The sequence below is a fragment of the Cibotium barometz genome, chromosome 5 (genome assembly GCF_041138505.1).
Source record: "Cibotium barometz isolate CiBa-2024 chromosome 5, ASM4113850v1, whole genome shotgun sequence".
Taxonomy (NCBI): domain Eukaryota; kingdom Viridiplantae; phylum Streptophyta; class Polypodiopsida; order Cyatheales; family Cibotiaceae; genus Cibotium; species Cibotium barometz.
The window spans coordinates 59,932,372-59,949,886 of NC_141050.1; the positions used below are offsets into that span (position 1 = coordinate 59,932,372).

Here is a 17,515-nt window from a genome sequence, read left to right on the forward strand (position 1 = left end):
AGGGCATCTTTTCCCATAAATATGAGACTACAATAAGGCATGCACTGCAGTATTCAATTTTGATACCTTAGCTGTAAAAAATTCAGGTCAATCCCCAAACCGATCTTAACTCCATGAGAAACACTCACAAAGCTTCAAATGATCCATTACACACAGAATATACGTGCTATGACATCCTCCCCACTCACATCATCATCAGGGCCCAAGAAATTTCCCAACCTTGAGTTGTACGTGAAACCCCTCTTGCTTGTCCCAAAACAAGAATGGTGAAAGAGAGCCCCATCTGCAATATGTGAAACTTGATTTGGATGAACAGCAGGCAGTATCATTGCAAGAACCTAGTGGATCAGCAATTCCATCTCTTGCCTAAAGAATTCTCTTGAGTCAACTGACTTGCATGGCTGGGAGAAGATCTAAAAATTGGGCACTCCGCTTGACACGCTCAATGAAGATCTGAGTTTCCTGTACACACGTTCCCGCCGGTACCATCCTTGCCTAATCCTTTCACACCACTGATTAAAGTTGGAGTTGGAAGCTCCCCATTGATAGTGATGATGTGATGTGGTCAGAAAGTGGCTGTGTTGCATTGATATATGAGCCTAAGATGGACTACAATATCTGGCACAAAAGAAGGTGCCTTAGTGGATGCATGTCAAAACATCCATCCACAGAGTTTGAGTTCTCGTATCTAACACTCGTTGGACATGCCAATCTGTACAATGGTATAGGCAGGTCGCTTCTATACATCATGTGATGATCCTCTGTAGTGTACATGCGTCTGTGTGGTTTATAGTAGCGCCCAGATTCTCCTTCGCTTCCCCTCTTCCTGCAATCTGCAGGCTGCAGCACTTGTGTGTGTGTGTGTGTGTGTGTGTGTGTGCAGCTGCGTGGCGGGCCTGCTCGACCTGCTCGACCTTCAGCTACCAGGCCACTCCACATACTCAGAACCCTGCTGCAGCTCCTGCCCTTCGCGCGCGCGCGCGTGTGTGTGTGTGTGCATGACCGGCTGCTGCTACTGCTCCTCTGCTTCATCTTGTCAGTTCTTCGCACGCCATCCTCTCTCCCCGTACAGTTTCGCCTTCCTTTTCAGGTTCAGTTCGCATCTGCAGATTTTCTAGAGTTCGAAGTCAGTTTCAGAATTCCAGTGTATAGAGCTTTTTTTGATTCGCATCAGCAGAAGTCAGTTTCAGTATTCCAATAAATAGAGCTTCTTTTTGATTCGCATCAACAGAAATTTTTTAGGCTCCTGTATACAGCATACAGCTTTCATTAAAAAAAAAAAGTTGTTTAGCAGTGTTGTACAGACTTTACTCTTGCAATTATGTCTGAGACTGTTGTGACCTATGCTCGCCGGGATAATGCTGCAGACAGTAACAAGAGGCAGCATGCTGCAATTGAATCTGTCACCATGATTAAGCAAGATTCGTCGGATGCACAGTTTGTATATGAGGCTTTATGTGAGGACTTTGTAGACAGTCGTGTCAAATGGAAGGACCCGCCTCCTTCTTTCAGTTATAAGATTAAATTGCCGACGATTGTGTCTCCTCTGCGTAGATACTCAGAGAAAGGGATTATTCTCTTCTTCCCGGGTAAAATGCCTTCTGCGCAAGAAGTAGCTCAATGGATTCAGTCCATTCTAGGTGGACCCTTTGTAGATGGAGTTCACTTTGCAGCAAGGGGTTTTGATGATGTATTACTGTCTGATGGTCAATATAAGCAGCAGATGCTTGAAACTTCTCCCCTTATGTTTGGTGTACAGTTGGTACATGTGTTACCTTGGTCCCCGACCAAGGACTATCAGTCCTTGATTAGGCATCGTTGTCCTGTTTGGGTCGAGGTCGTGGATTTTCCGGAATATTTGAGGGAACATTTGCCAGGTATAGCAGCCACTCTGGGCAAAGTGGTTTGTGCACCTCGTCCTACAGGAAACAAAAACAGATTTTGCATCTTGTGGGATACGGACCATGAGCAACCACCTGCAATTGTTGTTGAAGTAGAAAATGTGCGTGGCATGGGTGCACGTTACTTCAAACTAAATTGGGGAGTCTTTGCAGGTGCTTGTTTCACTTGTCATAAGTTTGGACATATGGCTTCTGAATGTCCTTCTCTGCTGCATCCTCCGCCGTTATCTGTTGTACCTCCCATTTCAGCGAATGTGCAGCCAACTCAAGTTAAGGAGATACCAACGAATCAAGCCACTCGAAATACTCAAAAGGAGAAAGAGAAAGGAATAGCTAAAGTTATTCCACAAGTTGTTTCTTCTTTGGCCGTGCCTAATCAACCTAAGGATAAAGGAAAAGATAAAATATCTTCGGCTCAATGGAAAACTCCGAAAAAAGCTACTATGGTTCGTCGTGCTCCCATTCCTTCACGTAATTGGACTGCATCTGCCACTATTGCAGAGTCTTCCACTTCATCGACTATGCTTTCTAGAATATGGTCGGATGTAGTTCGAGGTGCTTCCTCGAGTATGGATGCCGATGTAAATGCTTTGGATATGTGTGTTGATACGAATATGCATGAGTCTCTCTTGATTCACGGTGGCTAGTCCAACACCTTCTACATCCGCTCCAGATCAATGCTCATACCATCCTCAAAAATTCGATGACCTAGGTATGTGAGGTCCTTATAGAATAACTCTCACTTACAGAGTTTAGCATACAATCGTTCTCGTCTAAGAATATACCACAACAAACTTCCGCAAATAATCTCAAAAGAGATCATTCATCATGTGCTGAAAAGTAGCAAGAGCATTCGTGAGCCCAAAAGGTAATACGAGAAACTCATAATGGCATTATCGCATACGGAAACTTGTCTTAAAGACATCCTCTTTAGATATACATATCTGGTGATAACGAGTACAAAGGTCAATCTTCGCAAAATAGGTAGCACCTTGCAACCTATCTATCAAATCGTCTGCACTGAAAGAGGATACCTATTCTTCATTGTCACTTTGTTCAACTTTTTATAATTCACACACATCCGTCGAGTACCACTCTTCTTGTGCAATGATAATTTGGCTAATGCTTATATTGCCATTGAATATGCCAAATACACTAAGTAGGATGTACTCATTTTGCAGGTTGATATCGAGAAAGCTTTTGATTCCGTGCATTGGGACTATATAGCTATGACTATGAGTTATCTTGGTTTCGGTGCGAAGTGGCAAAATATTGTGTATTGGCTCTATAATGACAGTGATGCTTCTTTGATTTTGAGCTCTTCTCTATCGGATTCTTGGAAATTGGGACGTTCAGTTCGCCAAGGTTGTCCGCTTAGTTCCTTGTTGTTTGCTATTGCCACGCATCCTTTTCTTTGCTACTTGGATTTTTTGCAAGCTACTGATGAATTGCATGGCTTACAGCTTCCTGCTGGGCATACTTTCCTAGCTCAGGCTTATGCTGATGATTCTTTTTTTATGCCCAAGAATACGCAACAAGATCTTCAGAGATTAATGGAGGCTTTGGAACTTTTTGTGCCCAAGAATACGCAACAAGATCTTCAGAGATTAATGGAGGCTTTGGAACTTTTTGGTCTGGCTGCTGGTTTGAAAGTGAATTTCCGTAAGTCTACCTTGCTTGCGCTTAACGTACAGCAATGGCATCATGTATTGTCGCCCGGTGGAATACCTCCTGGTGGACATATCGTTCGTCATTTGGGTTACCCTTTGGGTTGGCAGCTGTCATCTTCACAAATGATTCAATGGGTTATGCTAAAATTGAATCGCAAAATTGATTATTGGCAGCTTTCCACTTGGCCTCTTCATGTACGTCTCAGGATAGTGCAGGCTATTGTAATGGCTTACATACAGTTCTTTCTTCCATTGATTATGTGGAGGAAAGCTGATAGAGATCGGTTTATATCTCTGGCAATGGCAATTGTGTGGAAAACTCAACATCGTAAAAAGGGTCTTCGTCTTCTGTCAATGCCAAAGATGTGTTCTCCAAAGATACATGGTGGCTTGAACATATTGAATATTCATTTTCATGTGCTTGCTCGTAAATCCACTTTGCTGTTGGAATTTGTACAACAGCGCCAGCCATGGGCTATTATGTTGGGTCATATGTGTATGTCTATGTCTTCACCTGCTTTTGGAAAGTGGACTGTTGCGTATTGGGACGCAATTTTCAGCCATTTCGATGGAAAAATTGTCGGCTGCCCTCTTTCATCTAAGTTAATTTTTGCCTGGAAACAGGTTATGCAATATCTTTTTTGGAATCCGAGGCTTAATGCGCAATCTTCTTCGCTTCGCCTTGAGAGTATTCATTGGTCTAAGGCTTTTCATGTACCCTTGGCTCTACATGAGCCTAGGAAGGCATATTTCCTTTCAAAGAAAGGAGTTTATCTTATTGATGATGTTTTGGATGCTGGTGGCCATGTGCTTTCTTTTGTGGTTGCCGCCAGAAAATTTGGTCTGGGGATGCATTATAGATCAATCTGGCAGCTTATTCGAGAGCTTCTTGCTCCTTTTGAACCAATTGCAGATTTGGATCGTTCTAATCGTTTGGTTGATTGGAGCCTTAGAAGAGAACAACCTGCACGAGGCCCTTTATCAATGGCTAAACTTTCGGTTCATTCGATATATCATCTCTTGTTGCCTGCCTCTTGGGTTCAAGAACATGCGAATCAGATTTGGCATCTTCATAAAAGCCAGGCTTGGTGGAAACAGCGGCTTCATTCTCTTTGGAAATGCAGTCTTCCTTTGAAAAGTAGACTTTTTTTATGGAGATGCTTGATTGGAGTCTTGCCAGTTGGCCTTTTCTTGGCTAGGCGACTTTTGGCACCTTCAACTTGTCATAGTTGTGGTGCTTCTCAAGAGACAGTCTTTCATCTTTTGTGGAGTTGTCCTCTTACTAGGACTTTATTGGATCGGATTGCTGCACGTTTGAGAGCCCGCTTCCGACAGGCACCCTTTGGGAAATACTTTTGGATCTTCGGTCTTCTCCCTTTACCCCTTAGATCCTATAAAGTCTTCTTTGATTGGGTTTGCTACTGGGCTTTATGGACTACCTGGCAGTCTCGCAACAGGATAGTTTTTGCTGGGCCTCATTTGGAAACTTACTCATTCTTCCGTTCCTCTCTTCAGCAATCTTTATATGACTGTCTCTCTCTTCATGAGATTGACTCATCTCTGTATGCTCTTTTTACAGATTGTTTTTAGATGTTTAACTATGTTCACACTGAACATAGTGAACACTCTAGTAGTCTCCCTTGTATATGGTCTTTTTGGTGGGTTTTCCTCGTTTTGAGGTTTCCCACATGTAATTAATGACATGAAGCTTTACAAAAAAAAAGTGTGTGCAGCTGCGCATGTGTGTTTCAGTCGTCGCCTCTTCACTGTTCCTGCTGGGTGTCATCTTCTTCCTGCTGGCTGTTGCCTTTTCTGTCTGCTTCTTCTACAGCTGTTCCATTCCCGCCTGTTCATAGCTGCCTTTGCTTCTGCTCTGCCTCTAGGCTCGTGTGTGCGAAATGAAATGATATATTAACGTCTCTAAGAGGCCATAATGGCCTATGAGACCAAAACTGAGAGTACATCTGAAGTTGGTGTCTCATCAAAGAGAACAACTAAATGAGACTAAAAAGTACAATAAATTGATTGTCTTACAGTTATAAGAACAGAATTGTAAGACTCCGAGATGATAGTGAGTAGAAAATACTCGAAAATACTGCAAAATGTATATCAGGTAGATCCATGTATGTTGATCAGTTGAAGTGTTGCCCTCTCCTTAGATCAAGTATCTCCGCCATGGGGCTGTCTAGAATGGAGAGGTCATAGAAGCGAGGTAGGTGCCTCTAATGCCGAGCATTAATGGCTATGATCTGGCGATGGTGAGGATGCCGTGGTCGAGATCCTGGTGGGCATGGCCGACGAGCACGACATAAGATGACTGTTCTATCAGTGGTGACTCCCTGGGAGCGTGGTCGGTGCCCTAATGGCCCAATGGAGGAGGTATCAGGAGGTGTGTGGGCTGGGTTGCTGGTGCTGGTATCGAAGAAATCTGTCAGGGTCCTCTGTCTAGGTACATCATGGCTTGGTCTCTTGTCTGCCAAGAGGGTTTCTCTGTGTCTCCTGAGCTCAAGTAAGAACAATCCTAGGAATCTCTGATCCTCAAACTCCATGACCCTGCGTAACGGCCCAAAACCCTCTCAAAAGAGGTAGTGATATCTCCCTCGGATCTCATAATAGACTGTACATCGGCAAATCTAGTGCTCCTCTGTCTCTGCCTCCTAGTAGCATAGCTGACAAATGCGGTCATCCAAGATCTGATGCACATATCGCCCTGTCTCAATCCGCAACTGGTGTGATGAGGTCCGGATCTGTCCAATGGCACAACGTATCCCATGTGATAGGTGTACATCCATGTACGCCGGGCGGGTGATAAAATCATCTGGTGAGAGGTGTACAAAATGGCTCTTGTAATGAGCCATTTTCGTGCCTAAGGGCTCAAGGGGGCTAGTCCATGTCCTCTCTGTGTCCACTCTGATGATATCCATCCTGATCACATTTCTCCAACTAGCCCATCATGATCCTGTGCCTTTCCATTCTGTAACGTGTCTATCGCATCTAGCACCATCCGCATAGTAAAAAAGGTGTTGGTAGCCAGTCTAGCTCCCACTAGAGGGGGGGTGGAAGCTGTCCTGGTGCACATATAGCTCTCTAGCATAAGTATGCCATGCCTCAAGTGCAATAATCGGAGTACCAAGCTGTCTCTCCTAAAACATCTTCCATGCCCTCTTGCTGTCCTTCCCCAGGAAGAGTTGGTAGATCTCCTCCTCTAGCTTAGCCAGATAGGCTCGTTTCTTCCTCCGCACAAGGCGCCGAAAGATCATCCTGGCCTATCTATGCGTGTGAGTCCCAAGGGCAACCTCACGCTGTAGCTGTGCTCGTGTATCACGACACTCATCATCATACCAACTGTTCTGTAGGGCAGTGCTACGCCGCGGGGGGGGTGGGGTGGGGAAGGAAGGGATCATAGTGCAAGGAAACGCATATGAGGCGAATGCATGTAGTACACCCGCCAATCCTCTCGTGATCTTGTCCAGAGGGCTATGTGGGTCTAAAGCGAACAAGCCATCAGATACTGCATCTCGGTAAACCCCAATTGTCTCACGTGTAAACTGATATCTCGGGTACCTAGGTAGATGAGTGACTGGCCCATCTCTCGAGGATCTACCTACTAGTGTGAAACTCAGGTATGCATGATCGGCTGCTATGCCAATGGGCCGACTCGAAATCGTGAAACCCCGCACATCAAGTATCAATGAAGGAGACCCCATCAAGTAGTCCACTGTGCTCGCTCCCCCTTTAGAGTTCCAGTGTTTGAGAGCATTTGATCCTTGCCATCTCGAGAAGCCATTGTATATGACCAACCCATGTGCATTCCCGAGTGTGAGAAAATGCTTGCCATAATCTGTAATCTCCCCCTCATCCTGTGCTGATCTCTGCAACCCTACATCCTCTGCCGTGATCTCCCGGTACATAGCCTCTTGAGTATCATACAACTCTATCTGCTTTGTGCCTATACGTGCATTAAAGTCTCCCAATTGTAATATGTTTCCCATGCTGGCAAACCTCATGATATCATCATATAGTGGCGTATAGGGTGACTCTCCTAATGGTGCAAACCTGGAGTGGGCGGGGGGAAAGTAGCATACCGGCACATATAGCTCGCGGAGCCGGACCCACATGTACCTCGCACCTGCATCTCTATGTACCACATGTATTTTGTCACAAAGCTCCTCCCTGAAAAGTATTGCCACTCTTCCAGGTCCTCTGGTACCTCCCACTATGCGTGGCTGAGGGGGGAAAACTGATTCCCATCTATAACCCCGCACGTCAGGAAGCCTCTTGTTTGTGCACTGATGGGTCTCCGTATACATAGCAATATCACTGTGCCTGAAAGTATCCTCAAAGTATCTTGCATCTGTTCTAAGGACTCCGTTGCAATTCCACACCGTGAATCGCAAGGTTTCATAGGCCGCGCACCATCAAGCGGGCCTCCTCTCCGTAATGATGACTAGGCCATCTTTGTATACCGCCCATTTCCCCTCTTTCCTTGCCTCAAGCACACATGGCATGTGTTCCTTCCGGTGTGCTATCTGTGCCGGTGTAAGGTCCTCATCCAAATAAATCTTTTCCCCCTTAAGGGCCATCCTTTTGGAGAGGAAGGCCTTCTTCTTCTCCAAGTCACCAAACCTGATGATCAATATCTTCGCCCTGGTTTCATACTCTGCCTACTCGCCATGCTCTGGTAAAGGGTACATCAGTGGCTCCAATTTTTGTTGCAAGAGCTTTTGCATCCTCTTGGGCATTTCCCTTATCTTTCCACCCAACTACGCGTACATGTAAGGCACGTGCCCGTCTCTTGGCTTCCTCTTCCAATGTAGCATTCATCACCTCTACTTTATTGGCTGGTGTATTCTTCTGCTTTTTTACTACTTCAATCCATGGGTTGACTTCCTCAATTTGTTTCTTTGTGGCACTGGCAATTTCAACCCATGAATGCATTTCCTTCTCACCTGCAGCCACTTTTGCCTTACATGATTCCAAAGTGTTTTGCATTTCTGTGATGTCTTTTTCTTTGTGGCACTGGCAATTTCAACCCATGAATGCATTTCCTTCTCACCTGCAGCCACTTTTGCCTTACATGATTCCAAAGTGTTTTGCATTTCTGTGATGTCTTTTTCGCGGTCAGCCATACATGTCTTCAAAGTGCCTTCGTACGATGCAACTATTGTGCCAATCTCCCGGAGCATGTCATCCTTCCATTTTTGCATCTCTTTTTTCATTTCCGTGTGCATCAAGGCTTGGGCTAATTCCATCTCAACCTATACTTGGGCTTGCATTTCTCCCTTCAATTGGACAAATATCTCTTCCTTCAGCGTTTCGTATATCACTTTCCTTTGGGCATGCATCTGCTCGGTCCATTCCTTTTCAAGCTCCTGTCGCATGGTGTTTATCTCTGTCCTAATGTGAAGTTGTATCTCCTCATAAAGGGCCTCATCTCGTCGGGCCCATAAAGGGCCTCATCTCGTCGGGCCATCTTCGCAAGCCTTCGTGAGCTAGGGGACATGATCCCTTCCCTGAGTCTTCTGCGGTAGGCATTTGGTGCCTTCGTGGGGGTGTGAAAGGTTGTCTCACCATCCTGTTCTCCCTCTAGGGGTTGAGACATGTTTTCCCCTAGTTGCTGCCTTGGGGGCCTGAGCAAGGGTGGGTGGGGAAAGGGCCGCAACACAAATCAGAGCAGTGAGAGGCTACAGAGGTGCGTACAGAGTTTAGCAGAGAGGCGGGCAAAGGTGCGCAGGTTGGTGCAGACAGAGTAGCGAGGCGGGCTACAGATGTGCACACAGAGTAGAGAGAGAGAGCGCACATGTCAGCAGGCGCACTTCTCAGCAGGCGGACTTCTCAGGAGAGAGAGAGAGAGAGAGAGAGAGAGAGAGAGAGAGAGAGTGTTTTTTTAGGTGCAGGCAGCATTCTGAAAGCTCTGCTTTCTCTAGTAATCCCTTTCCTTCCACCTGTTCCTTTCTTTCTCTCTGAGTTGTCTTTTAGGGTTTCGCTTCCAAGGTTAGGTTAGTGAGCTCCGCTTCTCAATTCTGTAGCTATGGATGCAACTGGTTTTTCTCTTGACACCATGAGACTGCACAAACAGGTAATCCACTGTGATGAGAAACCAGTTGATCGCACCGATTCCAAGAAACCAAGGCACGAGGATCCTCCTGCGCACTTTCTTTATGATGTGCTACATGAGGATTTTTAGGATGCGAAGTGGGAGAAGCCCAAACCCACACTAAAGTTCACTATCCCAAAGAATGTAGTTCTTCCCAAAGTAAAATAGTTCTCCGTACAGGTGGTGATTATCTTCTTTCCGGGTTGGGTGCCCTCTGTAGAGGATATTGGGCAGTGGTAAAACACAGTGCTTGCAAGTTTTTACATGTAGAAAGTGTCTACTATGCAGACTGTGGTTTTTACTTGTAGAAGGTGTCTACTATGCAGCCCGTGGTTTTTATGAAGTGGTGCTCAAGCAGCTTGATTTCAAGCAACAGTTATTTCAAAAGTCTTCTTTGTTTTATGGTCAGCAGATGGTCCATGTGCTACCATGGACCCCTACTATTGTCTATTAGGCGCTTGTGCGGCATCATTGTTCGGTTTGGGTGGAAGTTGTTGGCTTCCTTGTCATTTTTTGTGATGCTCTTCTGTACTTGCCGCAAAGTCTGCCCCCCCATTGTCATGGGTAATCGTAATAAATTTTGTGTTTTGTGGGACAGAGATAAACAAACCCCTGAATCGATTGGTATGGAAGTAGATGATTCGCTTATGGGAGAAAAATGATTTGAGCTTAAATGGGGCGCATTCGCAGGAGCTTGTTTTCACTGTCACAAATTTGGACACTTTGCAGATGATTGTCCTACCCTCAAATTACATTCGCCTGTTGATTCCCTACCGCCGATAGCTTTGGTCATTGATAATTCCCCTTCTTCTAATATGGGTCAAATCGGACCTATGATTAGTATACAGATTAGAGGAAAAGGGATTGTGCACCCCCAATTAGCGCCTCAAAAAGCATAATAAGTAGCAGAGTAAAAAAACATGGCTTCTAACGACAAAGCTCCTATAGATGTGCGCAAAGCTGCTATAGATGTGCACAAAGCTGCTCTTGATAAGGACGGCTGGCAAACCCCTAATGCCAGAAAGATTATACGGTCACGTTAGCTACAACTCTATCATCGGTCTGATCCCTCCTCCGTGCAAACTCGCGGTTCATCTTTTGGTATTGCATCTACCTCTGCAGAGATAGACGCTCGCATGCTCTCGTCTCATAATGTGAAGAATGGCATTAGCGCTTTGCAAGGCGATATAGACATGATGGTTACTAATGCACCTATAAATGTGTATCATACAATGTACAGGGTTTATGTTCCTCTTATAAATGGAGACTTGTTTGGGAATATGTACATAAGATGCATCCTAATATCATGTTTTTTCAAGAGCATAACTAGCACGAATTTGTTGGCATGACAGGTTTCTTTGATGGTTACTCTATATTCTATGATGGCTTGAGTTCTTTTTCTAGTGTTCAAGTGCTGATCTTAGCAAATTTTACAGCCTACAGTGGCTTATAATGATCCAAATGGTAGACTGCTTATTTTGCAGTGTATGCTCAATGGGGAGCTCTATGACTTTGGCTCTGTATATGCCCCTACAGTTTCAGCCCGCCAAACTCTTTTGTGGCATTTTATGAGTCGGTATCCTTGGTTGTCCAATGCTCTTATTTGTGAGGATATTAATAATTCCCCTTCTCCTCACGACAATACTCGAGGTCATTAACATATGCTTGCTTCTGAGAAAGTGGCATGGAAAAATGTCGTGGTTGATCTTGGATTGAGCGATTTATGGACAGCCACTTCTCTTGATAAGAGACGTTTTACTTTTCACCATAATGCGCATTCGGATTATTGTGCAAGATTGGATCGTTGGTACCTCTTTCATACGGATCATGTTGACACTTTTCCATGTCGTATGTGGATTGATTAGTCTTTGAACCTTTCTGATCATGCATCCGTTTGGTTGGGTTTGTACTTTGATATGAGGCTTCCTTACCCACTAAACGGCTTCTACTCTCTCTCTCGAATGCATTGTTTCAGGATATGACCATTGATGTCATTGACGCGTTATAGGCTGAAATGTTTTTCTGCATGTCTGCAAACCGTTATCATGAATATGGCCAATGATATTTCGAAAAAAAAAGACAATGCATATATCAACTGAAGAATATGTTGCAGTTTCTAGAAGAGACCAGTCATACCCATATGCTATCCCAGGAAGAGGAGGATCATATTGTACCCTTGAGGATGATGTTGCGCATTCGCATTGTCATGGTACCTCTCCAATTCTGAGGACTAGCCCTGGCTTTTCCCTGGAGTGGGAGAGAGAGGTAAGGTTTACATCGTCAGATTTTCCCTCCCTTACCTATGCGAGACGTACTTCCGCCTCTAAAGGGGGTCCTTCGTCGACCACAAGATCTAGTCGTTCCTACTCTCAATCCTTATGAGGATTGTCTCTTGCAACATTCGGGGTCTTGGGGTTTTTTTTCCGCGTCGGCGGAAACAAATTGTAAAAACCCAGCTCCATTGTGCAGTCACAGGTGGACGTATGGATGTATTGCTCTTGCAAGAGCATAAACTGGATGCTAGCCAGTGTGGGAGATCATGCAAGCTTCTCTCAGGACACACCTTTTGGTCACCAGCTGTTGGTACCGAGGGTGGTGTATGTATCTCTGTTTCAGCTTTGATCTTGCCTCGCATCATTGGACATGGTGTCATTTTGCCTGCAAGAGTGCAGTGGATCCTTCTTATGCAAGGTACTACACGCATTGGTATTCTCAACCTCTATGCTCCTAACCATAGAGGTGAGAGGATTGCCTTTTAGAAATCTCTCACTACACTACTGCCTCTTGCCGACCATTGGATTATTGGTGGGGATTTTAACATGGTTGAGATGCCAACGGATAAAAGAGGTGGACATGAGCGCTTGGTGCATCCTCTTGAAAGAGCGTCTTGGGAGAGGTTTATACTCTCCATTCATGGCGAAGATTGTTGGCATGAGGATGACATTTTGAGGAGTTCATCCACTCTTCTTTATTCATGGTCTAACAGGAGAAGAGATGCAGGATGTATCTATGCACGGTTAGACAGATTTTATGTGGATGATTGGGTGCTTGAAAGAGGTGGGCATACTTTTATTGCTACAAGCACCTCTATATCGGATCATTGCCCAGTGGTTTTATGTATTAGAGATCCGAATTGCCATGGATCAGCACCCCATGTACGCATCCCTGATCATTTGTTTTCAGATGTAGAGCTATCACGTTGTATGCTTGATATTTGGAGATCTCATGATTTCTTATAGGCCTCTCAAAACCTGGCCTCTGCTCTCTGTGATATTAGTGACTTTTATCACACATGTGCCTTGTCTAAGAGGCAAGAGGCCTTGACGTAGATTGGTTGCCTTGCAGAAAGAGCATGAGAAACATCCTCATGCTCAATGGGTTGTAGATTCTTTATGTATTGTTAGGGCACAACTTCATCACTCTCTTGAGCAGCGCGCTAAGTACCGTTTCCATGCCCAGGAATCCTTTTGGACACAGATGGGTGGCAGATGTAACAAACATTTCTTTGCTACTCACGGCCCATCTCATGCCAGAGATAGTGTTAGGCAGTTGTAGGATTCACATGGCACTCTTCACTCAAATCCTCTTACTAATTGGCGCAAATCTGTTGGTTTTTGGGTTAGTGATTCACCGAGAGTTGCTTGGGGTGCAGAGCTTGGTTTTACTTGGATCAGCAGAGGATGCACTACTAGATATTTGGGATGCCAAGTTGGGATTGATATTTCTCCTGCACAGCAGTTTGCTCCGGTACTTATGAGTATCTAGAAGAAGCTCCTCCATTGGAGCTCTAGGAGATTAGATTTAGCTTCCAAAGCTTTGGAGACTAATTAGGTATTGCTTGCCTCAGCTTGGTTTATTGCCTCTTGTTGGTGCTTCTCTCATGCGTGCATTGGCCAATTGCGGAGATTGATCCGCAATTTTCTTTAGTCGGGTTTGGATGGCACCTTAGACACTTGTGCCAGGGTAGCTTGGCTCACAGTTATTCAGCCCAAACGAGAGGCGGACTTGAATATTATCGATTCGGATGTTCAGTGCAGGGCGTTGTTTTGCAAACTTGTGGTCAAAGGTTTCCTACCAGGCACTTAGCCTTGGAAGGATTTTTTCTTGTCTCAGATTTCCGGATGTACACCCGGGGTTGGGAGAGACTGGATGCCCAGCACACGTTTTTTGTTCACAAAGGCTGATTTCAGGGCAACATCTTCCCCTATTATTGCAGCCATTGTCAGAACATGGAGAAGCATGAGATCTTTTTTGCGACAAAGGCCTCCTAGGTCTTTGGATGAGGCTGACCGACAACCTATTATGTGGAACGAGCTCATTAGGGATGAGGCTGGTTGGCCACTTGGTGCATCTCGTTATATGTAGTGGGCAGGATGGGAGAGATGAGCGCACACAGTTCTTGCTTGGAAGACCTTTAAGAGTCTTCCGGAGGATTGGAGAGCTGCATCCATTCAGCATCTTAGGTGCTTTCGCATTCGTATTGATCAGATTGATGCAGCTATTCCACATGAGTGGCTTTCTGGGACCTTTCACGGCGACTATCATCCGAGTTGGCTTGGAGTTTTTTCGAGGATAGGCATACCTTTGCAGGTCATTGCTCTCCCGGGCCAGGAGGCTACAGATGGCATCATTTACTCTATCATGCCTGGAGGGAGATTGAGGAGATGTAGTATGGAGGAGATCATCCCAGATACTAGGCTTAGTCCAGTGAGGATTGTTGGTCGTTCGGGGAAGCATTGGTTCATTGACCCTTCTCCTCAGATAGTGACTCATGGCTCTTGGTGTTTGTGGTTATATGGTGGCAGTCCTATCAGATATCTTCAGTGGGATCCAAAAGAGAGGGAGTGGATTGATGCCTTCAATCCTTTGAAAAGCCTTCCTTTTTTCAGTTTCATTGTCCGGAATGCCAAGCTTCTCCTCACTTGACAGATGCATAGGATCCCTACTCTCAGGCCTCATTGGGAGAGCTATGATATTTCTCCAGTGATATAGCGCAGATATTGGCATAGACTTTGGCACTCATATAGGAGGAGCTAGATCTCTCATTTCTTTTGGTTATTGTTACATGGTGGTCTCCCCACCAATCAGTGGAGATCGGTTTTCAATGTAGCACGTTCCTATCCTAGGTGTGTGGCAGATTCTGAAACTGTACAACATTGTTTATGGGGATACAGCACTGCACAACAGATTTGGGATTCTGTAGCCCAACTTACGGGCAAATTGAGTGGCTGAGCCATGCATGTGACTTGGGGGACAGTTTCTTGGCTCTCCCAGTCCGGTCCGCAGCTTTTTTATGAGGGCAATGGTACAGATTCTGCTATTTTCATTCGTAGAGGTATTACCCAGCATTGTTTATTGCAGGGTGTTCCTCACTCTGATTATACACCCCCTAGACAAAGGATTGACACTAGTTGGGAGATTATTGCCAGTATTACAGCATGGCAGATCTGGACAGCTAGATGCACGGAGGCTATTGAGGGTGTCCAGATTTTTTGGATTTCAGTGCATTAGTACTATATGGGGTGATATCATCCATACTCTAATGGATACTTGGGCTCGCATTCAAGGGCCCTCTCGTTCTGCGCAGGCGAAGAGCGTGATATTTATGTGGGAGTGGGACCATGGCATCTTCTTTTACTCTAGTACCACAGGTCTTACATGGCATCATGATGCTCCTCAGTGGTTGAAATCACCTTACATATTGGGGTGATTCTATTCTTTTCCAGCTCATAGCTGTGATTGTTGTATGTTTTTTCTCATACTTAATAGAAGTCTATTTTTGAAAAAAAATATTGTCTATACAAAGCATGCATTGTCTCTCAATGACCATCGGAAATTGTGAAAATGGCAAGTTAGGTCATGACTATCTTGATGCCAGTGATTTATAAATTGATCACTAATCGCCTCAAAAAGATCTTGTGTAGGGGAGTGTAATATGCTTTGTGCCTCGTAGACAAATAATAGATAACATTGCTAATATATATACCTAGATGAATCCAGGAACATGCCCAAATTCACTACTAATGGTAGTCAACCCACAAGACTCTATAACTATCAACTCCATTATGCATAGTATGGACTAGATAATACCAAGCGATAAATTAGAGCATATTTGCTTTTTTATAATGCATTATATGTTTGTAAAGGAGAAGGTAGCTAGAAAAAACCTACTTGAGTTTTCTGAGATGTTAAAAAATACTAATACTCAGTCTCAAGAAGCGCTTCGACTGGTCATTGAGCTAGTGCCAACATTTTATTCAGATATAGATTTTTTTTTGTAAAATATACTTGATACAATCTAATGAGGATCAAGATGTATATTTTTTCTACAATCAATATTAAATGATGCAATCTGTTGAGATGTACATGTTTTGTGTCCTTGTTTGATTTTGAATTTTATTGTGAGTGGATAAGTTTTAATGTTTATGAGAGATTAAGTCCTTCTTATCCATTGTGCTAGCAATCCACGAAGCAATGAGTGAATAAGTTTTCAAGTGTATTTGCCAATCACTTGATCTCTCGTTGCTTGATGTTAATTATCTTATTTTTTTCAATGATTTTTAACCTTTCTTTATAGTGATACTGACGTGGATGCATACTTTGTGTTAATAGCCATGGACAAACAACGTGGAGAAACACCACACTGAGCAAGACAAGGGGATCAAGAGGATGATCATGCAAGACAAGCACATAACGAAAAAGCATGAAAAGTCAACAAATGCATTCAAGCCCTGGCCACCAATCTCGACACCACACATAGGCTCCCCAAACTATAGCAAGATATCCCAACGGAAAAATCATGCTCACATGTAGTGGAAGGATGTCAACAAAGCAATGAAGAACGAAATTAATGATGGGGAGATGAAGAAAGGCAGATGGAAAGTGCAGAAATGTCTGAAAGATGATATAAAAGTGAATGCGAAAAAAATATAACTTCAAATCAAAGGTCATCCATTACATCATGGAGACTATCCTCTTTGGTATGCAAAGATGATGTACATGCACTTTGTAGAAGGTAGTCTAGTGGACTTTAGCTGCAAAGAAACCCATCAATAAATACATGGTATTTGACAAGAAACAGATACACTCACTTTGAGAGGAGATTTGACAAGCTACCTATGGGGCTTCCTTAGAGGTGCATGAAATGAGAGATGAGCTATGTACGTAGATCAAAAGCCAAAAGACACACCTCAAGAAGTGGCAAGATGCTGCCATGATGCCTATCAAAGAAACTCAAGATAATGTGTCTTTGAGTAGAGAGTTCCGTGCACTTAGGGAGGAAGTTTCAAGTTTAGAGAGAAGCTTGTTGTTGTTAAGCATATAAGCACACTAATCTCTCATCCACCATTTTCAATAAGGGAATTACCAATCAATCGGAGACGTGCGGTAACCCACCAAAGTTTTCGGGTACAAACACCAACTCACATATGGTCACGGGGACACACCGAACATCACTCCATTGAGCAACCCTTCACTCTCACTCTCTCAGTCGTCACTCCTCATCAGCACTCCATTAACTATCTCACTCACTTACTCATGCATAGACAACATATTTAGTAGAACGGAGACACTCCAAACTTATTAATTGTGGAGAACAACTCAGAACAACAATAAAATGGCAAGCTTGCTCTCATTTATATTCCATGTCAGACCAATACAGAGCAATTGCCCAATAACACTAATATTCCCAGAGTACAATCACTATATCAAGCTCCATGACACAACTATCAACTAACAGTTGCTACTACGACATCCCCACTAATGTCATCAGTGCCCAATAGTGGGTGTAGAACTTTGTATCAAGATATGCTCTCACACACGCACACCACACACACACACACACACAC

General features: G+C 44.2%; 1 protein-coding gene across 4 annotated transcripts in view; it reads right to left on the reverse strand.

Moving 5' to 3' along the window:
• LOC147638710 (uncharacterized) overlaps window positions 1-17,515 on the reverse strand; it is a 157,914-nt gene that overhangs the window by 48,209 nt on the left and 92,190 nt on the right. The gene's annotated exons all lie outside the window — the stretch shown is intronic.